Below are 20063 nucleotides of genomic sequence, written 5' to 3' on the forward strand. Positions count from 1 at the left end.
CCACAGCACAGTCCAATTTATCAAACTTTAATATTAAGAATATACATCCCCAGGTCTGGAGGAGGGCACAGAAGTGTGCAATTTAAAAATTATCCTGGATGATTCTCATTTACTTGGTCTACATCTCATACTGTCAAATAATTGCTAAGGGCAGTCTCAACTCAGTGAGTAAAGCACAGTAGAAGCCAATAGATGTGTTAGGAACCTCCTGTCCCCCTTCAAGGAAATAACCTAACTTCTTAAAAATTGTATGCCCTTTAGGCAAGAATGAAGAACATTTTGTAGGAGACTACTTTACAAAGGAATTTCTTAGACATATTTAGAATTTCTTAGACATATTCTAGTAATCTCTCGTATTACTGATTCTCTATGTTAAATATACTACCAAAAACATTCCAAAACCAGGTTTATCTGGTCCTGAAGGATTTTGTGTCATGCAGGTAGTGTGGATTCAGGCCATGAGTCTGTGTAAGGGTTGGTTGGGTCCCTCAGTGGAGACATTTTCCTCCTTTACTCAGAAACAAGATGTGAGCAAATGCATTTCTTTATTGCCTACTTTTGTGGGGTTGACTTTTATAGATTGTTTGTTCACTGAGTGTGTTGTCATTTTGGGGACATGGGCTTATGCAGATATCTCTCATCTGACCATCTTCTCAGCACACGCCCAAGGCTTTGCATCAGTTATCCAAGATGACATTAATTGCTGCTTGAATTTACATAAATTTTCAGAACACTCAAGATAGTCTATATATCACGATTTGTGTTTATGTTTCTTAGCGTTTCTTTCTTTCTTTTTTTTTTTTTCCTTTTGGCTTTTTTGAAGGGTTCCTTTACTTCTGAGGCAGCTTTTTGTTTTGGTTTCTTCTATTTTTTTTTTTTTTTTTTTTAGTTTTAAGCTGTATATTTTGAGGTATAAATTTTCTTGTAATTATTTCACAAAATCAGTTTCTGCTTTATAAATGTCCACTTGCAATCCCGTAGAACCTTATTCATAACTTTATCTAATAAACTTTAGCACTTCATAGTTCAACCATTTGTTTTATTTTTGTATTTAAAATTCTTTTTGTCTGGATATATGACAAGGTAGTGCTCCCCAAGGCCCTCCCCTTCTTCAGAGTGTCTGGGATGAAAACTATGTTCATCCCAGAGGTTGAGAGACTCTCAATGTGTTGGGGATGAGGTGGGGCAAGGATTCCTCAGCAGCTGAGGGCCTCTCTCTTCCTATTGCTCTTGCTGGGGCTGGTGGTCCAGGGGGCTGTTACTCCTTGGAGGCCATGTAAACCATAAGGTCCACACCCAGTTGCTGTAGACAAATTCATTGTCCTACCAGGAAGTCAGCTTGACCCAGTAGTCAATGAGAACAATGACAACCCTGGTATCAAAGGTAGAAGAGTGGGTGTCACTATTAAAGTCACAGGAGACATCCCGGTCCTTAGTGTAGCCAAGGTTGCCCTTGAGGGGCCCTCCGATGTCTGCTTCATCACCTTTTTAATGTCATCGTATTTAGTGGCTTTCTCCAGGTGGCTGGTCAGATCCATGGCTGACATAGTAGGAGTGGGAACATGGAAGGCCATGCCAGGGAGCTTCCCATTCAGCTCAGGGATGAACTTGCCTTGGTGACGCCACTAGAAGCAGGGATGATGTTCTGGGAAGCCCCTTGACCATCATGCCACAGCTTCCAAAAAAGGCTGTCCACAGTCCTCTGGGTGACAATGATGGCATGGATTATGGTCATGATTCCCTCCATGATACCAAAGTTGTTATCAATGGTGTTGGCCACAGGGACCAAGCAGGTGGTGGTACAGGAGGCATTGCTGACAATCTCGAGGGAATTGTCATATTTCTCATGGTTCATACCATCACAAACATGGGGACATCAACAGAAGGGTCAGAGATAATGGCCCTCTTGGCTCCATCTTTCAAGTGAGTCCCAGCCTTCTTCATGATGGTAAAGACCCCAGTGAACTCCACAACATACTCAGCACCAGGAGCACCCCATTTGATGCTAGTGGGATCTTGCTTATGGAAGATAGAGATGGGCTTTCCATTGATGACAAATTTCCCTTTCTCAGCCTTGACTGTGCTTTTGAATATGCCATGGATGGGATCCTACTGGAACATGTAGACCATGTATTTGAGGTCGACAAAGGGGTCATCGATGGCTATAATATACACTTTTCCAGAGTTGAAAGCAGCCCTGATGACGAAATCTGGCCAAATCAGTTTACTCCAACCTTCACCATTGTATCTGGGGACGTGCTGGTACTGCACCAGAAGATGCGACTGTCTGTTGCATGGGGAGGAGTTCAACCATTTGTTCTTAGATCCATATTGAACTAACTGACATTTTTTCTCATTTTTTATTTTAATATTTTAGCAAAGCACTTGGTATATATTCGGTTCACAGTTACAAGTATTACATAAGAATGAACCGTCATTCAGATGAAACCAATAGAATTATTTCCTTCATAGTACCATCCCATGGAATAGAATTAGGACCCAAAAATATCCGGACACATTTAGAATCTATATAACAAACCAAATAAAAAAGAAAAAAATTTTTTATCTCATTGAAATCTTCTATCCGGTTTCATACATTTGATCATTTTGTAATTTAAATTTAGTATATACATATATACGTGTATGTATATTTATTTTATGTATATGTGTATACATACTTATCTATAAATATATGCTTATATACATCCCTATGTATACACACACACACATATATTGATGGTAAGAACTAACTTTATGTACAGAATGTACTATAGCACTGTGTGTAAGAGTGTTTCATTAACAAATAGAATATAATTCAATGCATTAAGAAACTTGCTTTTTCTCCCCTGTAGCATATATGTTAGTTATACTACTTAGTCTTAGTCTTAGCATTTTTTCCAAACAACATCAGGCCTCTTTTTTTTTTCTTTTTTTGATTGAATGCCATTTAATGTCTTCTCTCCCTCCTTGTAGAATATATGAGAGAAAAACAGTAACAAAACATGGAGCTTACATTCAAGTGGGAAAAAACACCAAATTTTGCTTCTATTTGTATTTGCCTTATGATCTAGGCGTGCAGTGCCTCTAGATAGCAGTTCTCAGCAGTAGTAAATAGAACATTGGCTCCAAAAAAATTATCAAGGAATAAAGAGCTGCTCTAAATACATTTCTCAGCTCTACATAATAAAGTTGTGATCAGTAAAATGATAGTTTGAATCCTAGAACTACAATCTATCTGAGCATTCACCTCTTAAATTATTTTCTTCTTCCAATGCCCACTTAACAAAACTCAAACTTATGTGAATATATTATCAAATATAAGTACACAATTCTTTTGGAACACTTTTGCTTATCTCCTTATTTTGCTCTATACTAGTAGATTTATTCTCACTACTTGTACGTACCTTTATATCCATGCTGCTAATATCCTATTTTTTTTTTTTTATTTAACTCTTGGTGTCACTCAAGACTGTTCCCTTGACTTTCCTCTATGTCTAAGAAGGAGATATTTCTTTGGGTTTACTAAGTTTAAGGACGTTTTATTTGCCATATTTAGTGGACAGAGCTTTTACATAGTGTGGATAAATAATGGTAGTCTTTGTTACTGTTCTTTCTCTTTTTTCCCCCATATTCCCTTACCCTCTCCCCACATACCCTATCACCACTTTGGTAAGCGGTGTTGCTTCAAGATAGAAGGGAAGGAAGTGTTGCTTGCTTTCTCGGAGTTGAGGGATGAGCCACTGACTGTTTTCCCCTGTTCTTATGTGTTAGGTCCTTTTTCTCCCAGAAGCCTAGATAGCCATAACTGAAAATTTCTCTTATGGGAGAGCTAAGGAATCCATCTTTTTAATTTCTTCTCTGTCTTTTTTTTACTGCATATTTAAGACTAAGCTTTGTTTTAGTCTTCCTGGCCAGGTAGCTCTACACAATCTAGAAAACATTATTTCTTGATTACAGGATGTCTCTCCCTTACTTCCTCTCTCTCTCTCTTTTTTTAAGTATAGACTGTTTCTCAAAGCAGAATGATAAAAACCAAAACCTTGACTCTACCTTGGTAATACACGTATGTTTTTGACAGCTTTGATTCAAATTTAGAGCATTACCTACATAGGAAAAAAGGAAGTCCTTTGCTATAATTCTACACATAGACTAGAGTAAAACCTAATTTACTAATAAGATTTTTTTCCTTTATTTTGCCAGCCATCATACTGAATATATACATTCTCTCAGAGACTCCTTAGGTTAAATTTTCTGTGTTAAAATTTGAGTACACCTAGTCAAAATATTAATATAATTTTAATTTTATTTTACTAGCATCTCTTATAGGATTTAAACATGTAGATAGAGATACCCCAGTGAACTTCCTAAATTAGTCATGGAAGGAAGGGATGATAGAATGTGAAGATGGGGAACCTGAGCCTCCCATACAGTTCGTGACATGCAGAGATCCTGATCCTTCATCATACCCTCGCAAAAGGCTGTGGATTCTTTAAGGAAGAGACTATATATTATTCCTTTTTCTTAATAACCTGGCATGGTAGCTACTGTCTAATATATGCCAAATATATTAATGAACACATGCATTAGTATACATCTAATTTATTTCTGCCTAGATGCTTGGCTTACAAGACCAGATTTGAAGTGATCACTGATTACCTTTCTATCCTCAGTCCTCAGTCTCTGTTGTTCTTACCATTATTCATTGCATTTTAGCCACATTCACCTAGGGATAAAAATGCTTCCTTCTACCATTTTGAACTTGAACTGCCTCCTCTGCTTGAAATACATTGTTGCCAAATCTTCACATGCTATTTACCTTCTCAACATTTAGGCCTCAGCTAAAGTACCACCAATTTAAAGAGGCCTTCTCATATATGCCTGTCTAAGGTAGAACTCCTTCACTGAAACCTGGTTGTTCTAGTTTATCCATTACATAGTTTTGTTTTTTCATCTCATCTCACTTATTAACACCTATAACAATTTTAGTTAAAATATTTGTTTATGATTGCACTAGGACAGAAGCATTTTATTTTTTCTCAAACTTTATCCTTAAGATGCTGACACACAGAAGATACTCTATAAACGCTCCTTGAATATTTGAGTTAGTGAAAAAGTGTGTGTCTGTGTGTGTGTGTGTGTGTGTGTGTGTGTGTACCATGGCATGCTGGGAAATGTTTAACAAATGTGTTTCTAATAAAGTTCTGCCTGATTTGTAGCATTTGCTGATTTCCACAGGATAGATAAACACTGCCACCATGGCCAATCTCAAGGTACCAAAGTCATGTCACTGAATTTGGAATTGGAAAAATATGTACCCAGTTTCCCCTTTTAATCCTGTGCTAGCCAGCTAGAGCTGGCTCCAACACACCAAAATTATTTTGTTCTATCGCATAGATGCTTGTTAACAGATATTAGGGTGTGTAGCCTTTAAATGTTTCCAAACTCTGTAACCTAAATTCCCCGATCTATTTGCTGCCATGCTGCCAGTTCACTAGACCTGCTGATAACATGTGCTCATTTGGTTGTTAATTTCCCATCTGCATGTCCTTTCCTTCTCTCTGTGTCAAATGCCTACTGATACTCTAAGATGAAACTCAAAAGTAGCTTGTATTTCATAGTTTCCATCAAAAATAATCCTTTTATACTCAAATAACTGTTTTATTGACTTATGTGTTTCTATTCCTCATTTAGTTATATGTTATAGTAAGGCATGTGGGTGTCCCTGGTGGGACTATAGCTGGTTGTGGACAGAGGACATATTACCCTCATCAGTACATCACTAGCATTTAATAGAATGCCTAACATAAGGAAATCAATAAGTGTTTGTGTAATTTAATGGAGCTTTAATAGTTTAGTAGATTTCAAGTGAAGTGACAGTTCTCAAAAATTAAAATAATACTAGTTCACATCCCTTCTCAATAAGAAAGCATATTTTTTTTTACCACCTTATGTTTTCTGCTTAATAGTAAATTAGGATGTACAGCTCCTCAACAAGTTGGAGATGCATAAATTATTCTTAAGAGTAAGAGGCGGTTAATCAGAGGGGAGAAGGATCGGGAGATAGGTTAAATGATGGGGTTTAAGAAGTACACTTGTTATGATGAGCACAGGGTGATGTATGGAAGTGTTGACTATATTGTACACTTGAAACTAATATAACACTGCATGTTAACTATCTGGAATTTAAATCCAAACTTAAAAATAAGAGTTAGGATGGTATGTCATCAACAAAGCAGAAAAAAAAAAAAAAAAAACCTAAGTGAAAGAGGCATGCACACTCCTATCTTGCAAATCCTGCACTTAAACTACCCAACATGATTTTAAAATGTAGCCGTTGAAAAATGGTCCATTATAATCACAATATACATTTTGAAAGTAATATTACTTATGGAATATGATTCATAGTTTTACTTAAAAAAGAGCTTCCATCCTTAAAATATCCCAGCCCACTTAGGATTCTCTGTGTAGGGTTCTACAATCAGAGCCAGACAACAAGAAACTTTAATCTTTGTTTCCACTGAAACTTTGTAGATAGTGATAACATGTATTCTTTATCAGGATTACATTTTTCTTAGGTCAATTAGCCATATATCATCATAGTACAATCCCAGCAAACCACATTATCAAGATTTTTATAAAGAAAAAAAAGGAGAATAATGATTTTTAAGAGAGCTAAAAATCAATGCTGTGTAAAGGACATCATAGGAAACTCACTAATTAATGAGAACTATAGGAAATACATCAGATTTTATTAATCATTCTCAGTTTACAATAAAGTGAGTATATATAGCTTCTCAAGTGATAAAAGATTCACAAAAAACACTTCAGCATATAAACAGTATTTAGTGTATGATTATTTAAAAGAACATGTAGTTTACTAACGTCCTCTGAATTCATTTTTTCATTGCAATATAACAGATTTAGCACACATTTAGCAGCATAAAACAACACATTATCCTACATTTCCTGTGGTCAGAATTCCAATCAAGATTTAATTAAGTCTTGAGTTCTTGGTCTCACAAGGCTGAAATCATCGTATTGATCAGCTTGTGTTCGCATTTGAAGGCTGTACAGAGGAGAAATTCACTTGCAAGTTCATTCCATTGGCAGAACTCGTTTCCTTGTAGTTGTATGTCCAAAAGTCTGTCTTCTTACCGTCTATTGGCTAGAGGCCACTCTGAGCCCCTAGATGCATTGTACGGTTATTCCCCTGCCACGCACACTGCTATCTCCTCCAGGCAGCATACAGTATGGCAGTTTGGTTTTTTCAAACGGAAAGTAGAAGAGTGTCTCCAGTGGACACACACACACACACACACACACACACACACACGACACATGTATATGAATCTCATACTATCATCTTCACCATGTAATGTAACCTAATCAGAGCAGTGACATCTCTGCACTTTTGCCATGTTCTGTTTGGCTTGAGGCAAGTCATTAGAACCACCCACACTCAAAACGAGGGAATTCTACAAGGTTGTCAATCACTGGAAGTTAACTTGTGATGTTTGTGCCATTCTCACAGTACAACAATAGCCTGTTTCCCCCACATGGAGAGAAGTGAGTGCTGAATGTTGGTAGAATAAAAACAGATTTTCTGTAACAAATATATTTTCATGGTCAATAGTTTTACATTATAGATAGTTTCAAACTGTCTCAATCTTCCCCATTGAACAAAAAGCCCAGAGTTCATTTTTGTCAAACTCTGAAGGGGCATATTTTATTTCATTCTATGAAGGAAAATAAAATGGAGACATTTTCTGACATTTTATTTACTGGAAAAATAAAAGTAAAATCTTACCAATTAAATTATTAAGAAAAATGGATGTCAATTTTTTCTGGACTTAAAAAGTACTTTCTTTTTTTGGTCCCCTAAATGAGGCCATCAGTATAATACAAAGGGATATGTTTGGCAATAAAACATATGATGACCCAGTGGCTTATGTGAGATGTTTAATGGCATATTTTCTAAACGATATGATATCCTACACTGATCAATTTCTCAGTGGCATCACTTTATTTAACCTTGCTAATTTCAGTGAGATCTATCAGGCACCATACCTATTGCTTTAACATTCTTCTTCTTTTTTTTTCTTTTCTGTCTTTTTATTCCAGTGTTTTGTGTTCCCTCTGCACTCTCACTATTTCTGTCCCAATGTATCAATGCCATGCATTAGCAATTTTCTTGAATAAGGCAGAGCACACTGTGAGTTTCAGCATTTATATTAACTGCTCTTTTTGGTTGGTGTTTATTTCAATCTCAATGCTCATGTGAGGTATAGAGGTGAGAAAAAAAAACAACAAAAAAATGATAGCACTTTCCTTCAACTAACAACATGCAGTAGAGATTCAAGATAATTGAAACAGATAGACACAATAAAGCAATTAAATTTTTACTTCTTTTTTTAATTTAGCTTCTGGCACTCAACTAATACAAATCCTACACAAGACAAGGTAGAATAGGGCCTGGGATAAAGAAGATTGAGAAAACTTTGCAACAATAAAACTAAATCTAATTTTATTTTTATTTGACTTTCAACCAAGAGACCCAGTGTTGAAATCAAAACAAACCCTAAGGCTTGTACGTGCCAGTATCCAGTGTACTCAACAAACCAGCAACTTTCAGTATTATATTGAATAAACAACTTCGTGTCTGATGGAGAAAATAAAGCAAAACTTGGAACAAATTCGGTTCAAATTTGGATTACAAATGTTGATCGTATACAAGGGAAAACAGCAGCAAAATAAAAACTAAAATTAAACTAGCAGACTAGTAGAGCAACTAAGCTACTTTTGGTTGTGAGGATAAATCATAAATATATTAAATTTATATATGGATTTTAATTTATTATATAATTTCGTGAACTGGGAGAATTCCTTTCCAAATTAATTTGACAGGATAGAATTGCATGAACTTATTTTCGGATAGTATTTGTTGGTATAACTTACTATTGTTGTTGGTATAACTTACTTTTTTCATGATGTTAGCATATATACATTTTCTACAGTTTTTTTTTTCATTAATGTTCTAATAGTATCAGCCAAAATCCTGAACTCCGTCATAGATTTGTATAAATCCAACATGGTTATCACTGTGAACATCATATAGAATTCCACTTAGGTTCAGAATACATATTCTTAGTTTTGAAGACTGTATGTGTATACACATCATCGTATCTGTGAAATTAAAAGAAATTTTAATTTCAAAAAGCGTGAATTAAATTACTGGTATTTGAAGTTAATTTTCCAGAGTTTAGGATGTCAAATTAATGAAAAAAGTACAAAAAGAATTAAGTACAACAAATATAAGTGCAAAGCAATTTATTTAGGAAAAATAAAGAAGCAAAAAAAATGACAAGGTCCAGTTAACATCTCAAATTTAATGTATTCAAAAATGAACTTATGATCTTTTCCTCTAAATTTGATCTTCCTCTCCTCTAAATTTGATCCTCCCATAATACTCCCAGTCACTGTAAATGACATTTCCACTTCTCACGTGTCTCAGACTAGAAATCTGGGTGTCATCATTTACATGTTCCTCACACATACTGCCTGCGCCCAACCTATCACCAAATTGTGCTATTTTGTTTTTATTCTGCTGGTATCTCACGTGGTCTTTCTCCCCATTGTCTCTGTTATTACATTATCCCTAACTGTCATCATTTCTTATCTCTATTAATTTACTAACCTGACAATATCTTTATCAACCTTTCCTCTTACATTCCTCAGATCTTCTTTATTATTGTAACCAGAGTCAGTGGTGTTGTAATGGTGTTGTATGGAGACACGTGGTAGCTAGATTTGTGGGGAGCACAGCATAATACATGGAGTTGGCCAATCACTATGTTGTACACCTGAAAGTAATGTAAAATTGTGTGTCAACTTCAATACTTCAATAATAATAAAAAATGTATTATTTTTGGTTTTAAAATCCTTCAGTTGGTTTTGTAATAAACAAAGGGTGATATTATGAATCCTAAACATCACTGATCCATTTCTGTAGGTCCTTGTCCTTGAGTATCTCCCCATTTTTTTCAGGCCACATTAATTTTGTTCACTTTGTCTTGATCACACCGTCACTGCCACATATATCTTACTGCCTTCTCTGTTTCAGCCTCGTCACATGGTGTATTCTTAGCCATCTTCTGACCACATGTCTGATCAAATGATACTTTATTCTTGATCCTATTGTAGACTATTTCCTGTTGTGACTTTGCATGTCACATTGCTCTGAGTAATTTTGGTTTATACCATTTTTACTCTAATGTTATGATTATTAACTCTTGCCATTATCTCCCTCCAGATACTAAGGAGAAACTCAGAAGATTTTTTTGTTCCTTTCTCCATTCCCAATTACCTGGCACTGGGCTACTTTATAATAGGCAAAGAAAATTATTGTTGCCTAAAGATTTAGTATTCAAATAATGTTGCAGTTCTCTAGTGTGGTACGTTTTGCTACACTAGAGAACTGGAGAGAGATAACAGAGGAGTCATTGAAATTTAAAGCTGGAATAAATCTTAAAGTCTCCTACGTCATTCTTTTGTTACCAGCCAAGACTCAGAATAAAACGCTTGTTTGATACCACGCCATTAGTTAATGTCAGAGCACGGACAAGGAGTGAGGTCTTCCATCTTCTAGTCTAGTGTCTGTGCTATTGGTATTTTGGGTCTCGTTACCATGACTGTAAAAATGTCTTTTAATAACGGGGTATCACTTTTATGTCTACAGGTCACTTATTCAAGTAAGAAACTACTCTTTGATTTCCAAAATATCACTAAATGAACATTTTCCTACATTTCTGACTCTGTTATTTTCTACTTGTTCCTTAAATATAGCTGTTATTCACAGTTCTGTTTCTGTTCTCCTGCACTTTTCCTGTTTTATAACAATTCAGGATAATTCCATATACTTCAAATATTTCAACTACTGTGTATGATAGTTGAACCAACATTTGAATCCCAAGGTGATCGATTTTCGTTGTCTTCATAAACCAAATAACTATCTACTGGATATTTCTAGTAGTAAAAGTTGGAAATAGTAGTAGTTGGAGGTCTTCTAAACAAAATAAGAATCATCATATACCCTCCAAACCAGTCTTCTCCAGTCTGAGGCGTGATGTACAGTATTGTCATTCTTCTGCATGCCAAAGCCTTTAACAAGTGAGAAGTCACTCCTTGAGAAGAGAAGTCTCTGCTTCACCCCAGTCAACTTGTCACCAACTATTGTGGGCTATCTCACTTAAATATTTCCAGGTTCTGCCTCCTCCTCTTTATCCCTATTGGCCTGGCCATACTTCTCTTGTTCCACTTCTCTAGACTATTGCGTTAAATTTAACTGGTCAACTAGTTATGTCTTTTTAAAGTCATACTTAATGGCATGTCCAGGTTCTTCTTTAAGCTAAAAGTTTATTATGGTGTTCTTCTTAAATGTTTCAACAGCAAATATTTCACCTGTCTTTAGAATAAAATGCAAACATTTTAGAGTATTTCTTATGATTCTTGGTCACAAGAGACAAAACCCAACTCAAATTAATTTTAACAACAACAGCAAAAAGAAATTTATTGCTTCATGGAATCTAAGGAAGGAGTCAAAAAACTATCAAAAAGGCAAAGGTAAATCTGGACATAAGCTATAACTAAACACAGGGACTCAACACCATTGAGATAGTCTCTCCTTTTTTGTTTTCTAAATTTCCCTAAACATTAGCATAATTCTGCTGTACTTGTAATCAGTTTTTTGAAGTGAAAGAGAACATTAGTTATAGACAGGACCTCAGATGTACTTGAAATAACATCTTTTCTTACAATTGAGGTTCTAATAATGTCCAGTTTTCCAGAACGTTTTTTGCTTAATAATAACAAAAAGGAGGGTGATTAGGGCCAAGGAAAGGGAATAATAAGAAAATAAATCCTTCAAATTACTGAAATTCAAATATAAAGCCAGAGTTCTTAAGTAAGGACTTATTAAATTTAGCCTGTGTATGTACATATTATTGCCCTACTTCAATCATATTACAAAGTTTGAACTTTATTTTCTCTTTAATAATATAAAGTGACTTGCAAGGAAAGCTGCAAACATCTTTCAGGGAAAGAAAATAAATTGTGGCTTCAGAAAATATTTACAGTACAATGTTGTTCCTGCAGTTTTGTTCAATGAAAAACCACTGTGTTGCTGTTGTTCAAAATGTGAAACCAGATTTTTTCCTACTGTTGTTTTGTTAGCAGAGTCACGCAACTGACAGTGGCATCCAAAAGAAAGTAGTGTTTCTCAATACTCCTTAATTTCCATATGTAACCACAGAACTTAGCACAGTATGCATCTGAATCTAATTTGCTTCCTTTCTTATTCGTACATAAAATATACAGTTTCTAAATTGGTTTAATGGAAGCAATTATCAGAACAATATTCACTAGAAGTTCTGTGTGTGAGAAAACCCCATAAAAATAGAAAATACATTTTCTAGATAGACTTGAGTAACCATCTTAGCTCAAGAAGTAAGCAGATCAGTACTATGTGACTGAACATCCTTGTTAATCTATCCTGAATTTGGTATGTTTTATTAGCATCTAAACTCCTTGGGGATTTCTGGAACATAGTTTTAATACTACATTCTCATTGCCACAAGTAAGAAATTGCCTATCATTTCACATGGTTAGTACTTACTGTGTGAAAACTTTACAGAATAAACTGATAAGTATTTAAGTTATATCAAGGAGGGCTCTTCTTTTCCATAAATCAAATTTAAAACAAGTCAGTATTGATCTAGGAATTGAAGGGCGTGAAGGGTCAAGAGTCCACAGCAAGTGGGCCATGCATATTTGAATGGCATGTGCACCACCACAGCCTCTGGGTCTAAAGGGTTTGCATTTCCCAGTAATGGCTGAATGTCTAAGATAGAATAGCTGATTTTTGAGTGTCAGTTTTATCTATTTCAGTAACACTGGTTCTTCCCAAATATATGGAACATCTTTCCTACTCTCTTTTCATGCCAAATTTATACCCATATTTGTTGTCCTTTTAACTTGAATCTTATAGCTCATGGCTTTCAGAGCAAAGCAGTCATGCTAAATTTTTATTCTAGAAGGATAAGGATAGAGATATGTACAGTGCTTATTGAAAGAAAGTATTAAATACAGATAGAACGTTGAGAATTAAAAGAGCCTCCTGAAGCTGTTATGTTGCTTGAAATATGAAAAAGAGGAATGGATAGTAATAGGGTTGGTAAAGTAAAACATCAATAGAAAGTAGAAGGATTCATATATGCATTCCTATTTGTTGATTTCTCATTTGTGCAATATAGGGATGCTATTTCCAACCAATACTTCCTAAAATTATAGTCCTTACTACATTTTATATGAAGTCTCATAAAAACTCAAAATTCAAGTTACTTCTCATAAGCTTAATTTGAACAAACTACAGAGGAAAACGGAAATATTTTTTCTAACATATCTTTCTAGGCAAAATGTGGAAAGCATCAGAAGTGCATGAGAAATCACAAATATTTCAGGATAAAAGTTGATTAGAAATGCAAGAACCTAGAGGTAGTTTTCAAAACTATTGTTAAATTTGATAGTGCTTATGAAAGAATTCAAGTATAAAGAGGTAGTGATAAAAATGTAATTCAGAGTTGCCCCTGGATGTCTCGTTGACTGAAATAAGAAACTCTTATGTCAAAACTGCACTTTTTTAGTGTGAAAATTCAAAAGCAGAAAGTGGAAACTTTCCTTTGCTCTTTGTAAACAGTTGAACAGTGTATTTTAATATTCCTTGTAAGTGATCACGCCTGGAAACACTACCCGTTTGTTAGCCAAAGGCAGAATGTAAAAGTTGTTAGGCAGAAGTCAACCTGCAGATAAACGCTAAATAATTAGTTTCTGTGTATAATTCACAGAGAGGCTGCTGATCTGATAATAAACAAAACTAATATTTTATTAGAATATTAAATATTAAAACATCATTTCTCATCTTCTTTATGTTTCCACAGTGTGTAGAGTGGCTACACAAATATACAGTTATACAGTATTTTGAGATTATCTTAAAAGTCAGGATCTACCACAGTTAAGCAAATTAACCTTTATGCCACTTATCCTATTATTATACATCCATCTACATAGATATTTTCTAGAAAGTATGCAGTTCCACCGCTTTGTTTCCATTAGACTTTGCATTTCAATAATTTGTTCAAATCTTGCATTTTTAATGGTCACAAATATAAACTGTCCCCAAATCTTCCCTGATTTCCTGAGCAGAAAGTGATTATTCTTTCATATCAAGCCCTTTAAAATGTTTAGGGTTTGCACACTGCCTATTAGATTGTATTTGTTAGTAATAATTTGGACAGTGTTGTCTAGTCACTACCACATTTTAATTTCTTTTAAGACAATCAATCATTTCCTTCTTCTCAATTATACTTAAAGATGCCTTGTACCTAGTAATCTTTTTAGTAAATGTTGCCTGAATAAACATTCTGACTATATAGAGAGACAGAATATCATATGCTTTTTAAATCCAATTCTAAAAATACCCACCAAAAATGTCAAGATGCCTTGATTAAGTCTCTAATTGATTAATTATCATTAGGAAAATTTGTAAGTAACCTTATTACATAATTGTCACCTTCAGTCTCTTTTCATTTATGCTTAGAACTCATGTCAAATGATGACATTCCAGAATTCAGGACCAGTCATTAGTAAAGTCATTACAAATAGGGTATTGCTCATAAAATACACTTGACTATTGGCAGCACTATGTATGTAATCAAAGCAAATTATGATACTTAACATTTAATCAAAATCACTTCTCAAGAACAAGTTATTTTGTACAATTTTCTTTGCTTTTCTTAGTTAATAAAATGGTTAGCATTGTGATAAAATTCAGTGGTTATCACTTCAGTTATATACCAATCTTTTCTTTTGGATAATGTGATATTGACACAAATGTTATTTTTCTATTGATCACATTATTGTAGAAATTTATGCAGTGACATATAAAATGTAATTCCATCTTCTGGAGAGTAACAACAATTTTAATAATCTTCCATAAAGGCAAAACTGCCTTTTCCCAATTATGGAATAGTTTCTACATATGTTTATTGTCAATATGAACAGAGAAAAAAATCCTTGACCTGTATTTTATCTTTTTACATATATATCGTATATTTGAAATTATTTTATAATGTGATTGATTTCATGAATGTAGCTTATCAAATTTTTTGAAATATATGTTAATTAATGATGACTTCTAAATGAATAAAATTTCCGTCAAGTTTCACTACTTAAAGGTTTTGTTAGGGTCATTCACTTTTTTTTTTAATGTTTATTTATTTTTGAGAGAGACAGAAACAGAATGCAAGTGGGTTAGGGGCAGAGAAAGAGGGAGACACAGAATCGGAAGCAGGCTCCGGGCTCTGAGCTGTCAGCACAGAGCCTGACGCAGGGCTTGAACTCACAAGCCGTGAGATCACGACCTGAGCCGAAGTCAGACGCTCAACCAACTGAGCCACCCAGGCGCCCCAGGGTCACTCACTTTTGAATGTCCCCTTTTTGGTAGAACTTTCATACTGTTCTTACTTTCTGACTTTATACTATAATACACTTTTGCTTGCTGCTCAAAACAAACAAAAAAATAAACAAAACAACAACAAAACATGTTTTGTTAGTAGAACTTCGTTTAAAATAACAATAATTTACGGGGTGCCTGGGTGGCTCAGTTGGTTGAGTGCCCAACTTCAGCTCAGGTCATGATCTCGTGGTCTGTGAGCTCGAGCCCCGCATCGGGCTCTGTGCTGACATCTGGAAGCCTGGAGCTTGCTTCGGATCCTGTGTCTCCCTCTCTCTCTGCCCCTCCCCCGCTCATGCTCTGTCTCTCTCTACCAAAAATAAATAAACATTAAAAAAAAAATTTTTAATGACAATAATTTACATTTTAACTTAATTTCTTAGCTCATATATGTGATGTCTCCTTGATGTGAGAAGATATTTACAAAATGAAAGAAAGACAAAATGCTAATTAAAATCATTTTAAATTAATAAACAAAATACAAAATAAAATGGAAAATTAAAAATTGATAAAATAATCTGTAAGCTTTTATACCAAAGCATAGTGGTTTACTCTAATATATATAGGTTTTTGTAATTCATATATTTTAATAATTGTATTAACAAACCAATTAATGTAAAAGAGTATAAAAGTACACAAAAGATAGAATCACAAAAAGAAAGGTAAGATGTTGAAATGATACCAAAATTCATTACCAATGAAATAATAATTGAGAACAGAATTTTTCCAACTGGCTTTAAAAATGGTAATATATTTGTCCAAAACCACTAAATCCACTATTCTTGTCTCTCTTACCTGTACATATATCTGGACAATATAGACAATTGTGCTTTTCTAATGTATAGAAAGTTTTTATATTTTACTGTCAAATACAGTGCTTAAATATCAATTTCATAATAGTTTTATTTGTGTGTGTGTGTGTGTGTGTGTGTGTGTGTGTGTGTTTTGTACATGCCCTTTATCAGATTAAAGGGATGCACCCGTCGATTTCTAGTTTGGTAACCTTTGTTTTCACTCAGAAAAACTGCTGAATTTTTTGACATGCTTTCAATGTATATTTGAAAAGAATGATGTATTTTTTAAAAAATGTTTATTTATTTTGAGAGAGATAGAGAGTGTGTGTGTGCATACAAGCAGGAGAGGAGCAGAGAGAGACAGGGAGAGAGAGAGAGAGTCCCAAGCCAAATCCATGCTGAGTGTGGAGCCCAACACAAAGCTCGATCTCACAACTGTGAGATTATGACCTAAGCTGAAATCAGGAGTCTGACACTTAACTGACTGAGCCACCCAGGAGCTCTGAGAATGATGTAATTTTTAAAAATTCTCTTGATCTTGGAAGTTAATTAAATTGATTTATAGAAATGTTTTTTAAATTTGCATTCCTTTAGAACAATCAACTTATGCATCTAATATTTTGCTATTTTTCATTTTCATTTTTCCTAATACTTCATTTGAATAAGTTAAGCTTTCATTTCTCTAAGTGTGCTGTAGTTATACATTCCACAAATTTTGATACTTGTTTTTTTAATCATTCAGTTTAAATTGTTTACTAATTTCCATTTATTTTTTCTTTAGTTCATCTGTTGTTTAAAAGCATATTTCAGAGCCACCTGGGTGGGCTCAGTTGATTAAGCATCTGACTCTTGATTTCGGCTCAGCTCAGGTCACGATCTTAACGGTTCGTGAGCTCGAGCCCCACATTGGGCTCTGCACTGAGGGCACAGAACCTGCTTGGGATTCTCTGTCTCTCTCTTTCTCTACCTCTCCTCTGCTCTCTCTCTCTCTCTCTCTCTCTCTCTCTGTCTTTCTCTCTTTCTCAAAAATAAATAAAAAATAAACATTTAAAAAATATGTCAAAATTCCAAACATGTAAGTGTTTTAACATTATCTGCTTTTAAACTGTTTTTTAAATTGTCAGTCTTTAAAATTTGTTGTGGCATGCTTGTAGTAGAAAATATGAAGATTTTGTTTTTTGAAAATCATTAGATGTGCTTGAAAAGATTGAGTTTAGTATAGTTGGAGAGAATTCCCTATATTGTTATTAATTAAAATTGTTTCTCTCATTTATAAACTCTTACCTGTCTTACATATCTTTTTTTTTCCTATTTTCATTAACTTGCTGAGAAATATGTGGTAAAAGGTCCTAGCATAATTTTCTATTTATCATTTATTTTCTGGTAGACTATTTAATGTTTGCTTCTTATTTTTGAAAGCCATGTTAATAAAATAAGCATAAAAATTTAGAATTGTTTATTTCTTCTTGGTGAATTAAAATTTTTATTGTAATAAAATATGCTTCTTTATCTCTGAAGATGTTTTTTATGTTGATGTTCACTTTGATTTTAATATAAGTTTACCATGTTTCTTTTGTTAATATTTTCTGGTTATATCTTTATAAACTTTTTTTTTCATCCATTCGGTATTCTATTACTTTCAGTAGCCATCGTGTATGTAGAAGACAGTTGAATTATGTTTGTTTGTTTTTTTAATTTATAATTCAGTATAGCTATATTGGTGTTTTAATTGGAATTTTTTTCCTGTTACTTTGGAATTTATATATAGTTTTATGATTTTTAAAATGTTATTCTCAACTCGATTATAACATGCATCATTGCCTGTGGATATCTAATATTAATGATGCATTTACATCTCCCAAGATAATAAAAGGACATAGGTACACTTCAATTCCATTACTGAACCTTTTTGACATGTATGTCCTTTTATTTTGTGTTTAAAATTTTTTTGTATATTTCCAACTCCCCAGCACAATGTTTTTACTTTTATATGGTCAATATATTTTAAAGATTAATCCATAGAGTTTACCTTTTCTATTGCTCTTCTAATTTTGAATCTTTCTTCATCACAAAATTATATTGAGGGCCAATGTATCATAATAAGGGCTGATATACCTCCTGTCTAAAACAACTAAAAAAGTAGACAAAATGTTTGAGAACAGTATTCAGGCCTCAAACAGAGTCAGGAGTAGACCCTGTTCCCATTATTTGGGCTGGAAAACCTCATACTTTACGTGACCCACTGGGCAGAGCACTCAGAAAGATTTTGTTCAATAGTTAAGATTAATAAACTCCAGACAAACTACTACTTCAGTTTCCATGTAATTGAGATGTATCCCAGATCAAAGCTCAAGAAAGTTAAGAGCGGTAAACAATAACCAGCACCCAACAAAATAAAATTCACCATGTCTGGCATCCAATCAAAGATTTCCCAGGATGCAAAAAAAAAAAAAAAAAAACAACCCAAAAAACAAAACAAAAACAAAAACAAAAACAAGTCCCAGGAATCTACCAAAAAGAATGAGGAGAAAACTGAATTAACCAAATCAATAAACTAATAAACTTCGGAATAAACTATTCTGAAAGGAATATCAAACCAGTTAGTATACAGTGTTCTGTTAGTTCAAAAAGTTAGAAGAGGGGTGCCTGGGTGGCTCAGTCGGTTAAGTGTTTGACTTCAGCTCAGGTCATGATCTAAGGCTTCGTGAGTTCTGTCCCTACAACGGGCTCTGTGCTAACAGCTCTGAGCCTGGAGCCTGCTTCAGATTCTGTGTGTCTCTCTCTCTGCCCCTCCCGCACTCACACTCTGTCTCTTTCTCTCTTCCTCAAAAATAAACACTTAAAAAAAGGTTAGAAGAAAGATTGAATATATTTTACAGATATGTAGAAGACACAAAAATACTCAAATCAAGTTTTTAGAGGTAAAAACTACATTGATGAGATGAAAATGTTACTGGAGGGAATTCATGACAGATTAGGCATTGCAGAGGAAAAGATTAGCAAATTTGAAAACATAGCAATAGAAACTATGCAAAATGAAGAGTAAAATGACTCAAAAATAAAGAAAATATACAGAGAATCAGTGAGTTTTAGAGCAACATCAGGAGCTCTAATACATGTGTAATTAGAGTCAATGAACAATATAGGAAGAGGACCAGAAAGATATTTGAAGAAATTATGGCCCAAGGCATTCAATGAAAAGCTATTGTAAAATATTTAAATAATTTTAAATTTGATATTTCAGGAGACATTAATGAAGTCAATGTGGGAAAGGTTAAACATACTTAAATAATCTTATAATGGTTAATATTTTTATTTTGAGTTATGTATAAGAGAACCATAATCATTTTAGTGTTTTGTGTCTTCAAAAGTCTTCATAGGGCTCTGCTGTTGAATCCTCAGATCTTAACATACTTTCATCCAAAGTGGGCTGTTTTCAGTCGTTTCAAACTCAAAATGTCATCTTTTCTCTCAGACCCACATACTCCTATCAAGAACCCCAAGGATGATTCACTTCTCCTAGAGTTGAGGAAGGGCATCAACAACAGGTTTCATTGGTCTTTCTTTCTTTCTTTCTTTTTTTAATATAGACACTTGACTATATATACATATACATATATATATATATATATATATATATATATACACACACACACACATATATATATACTCTATATACTGTATATATATACTGTATAGTAACC

The 20063-nt window shown here is 34.1% G+C and overlaps 1 pseudogene; it reads right to left on the bottom strand.

The window, feature by feature from the left end:
• Positions 1 to 954: 954 nt before the first annotated feature.
• Positions 955 to 2358, bottom strand: LOC125911344 (glyceraldehyde-3-phosphate dehydrogenase-like; annotated as a pseudogene).
• Between the last annotated feature and the right edge of the window lie 17705 nt (positions 2359 to 20063).

Source organism: Panthera uncia, assembly GCF_023721935.1.
Source record: "Panthera uncia isolate 11264 chromosome C1 unlocalized genomic scaffold, Puncia_PCG_1.0 HiC_scaffold_3, whole genome shotgun sequence".
NCBI lineage: Eukaryota > Metazoa > Chordata > Mammalia > Carnivora > Felidae > Panthera > Panthera uncia.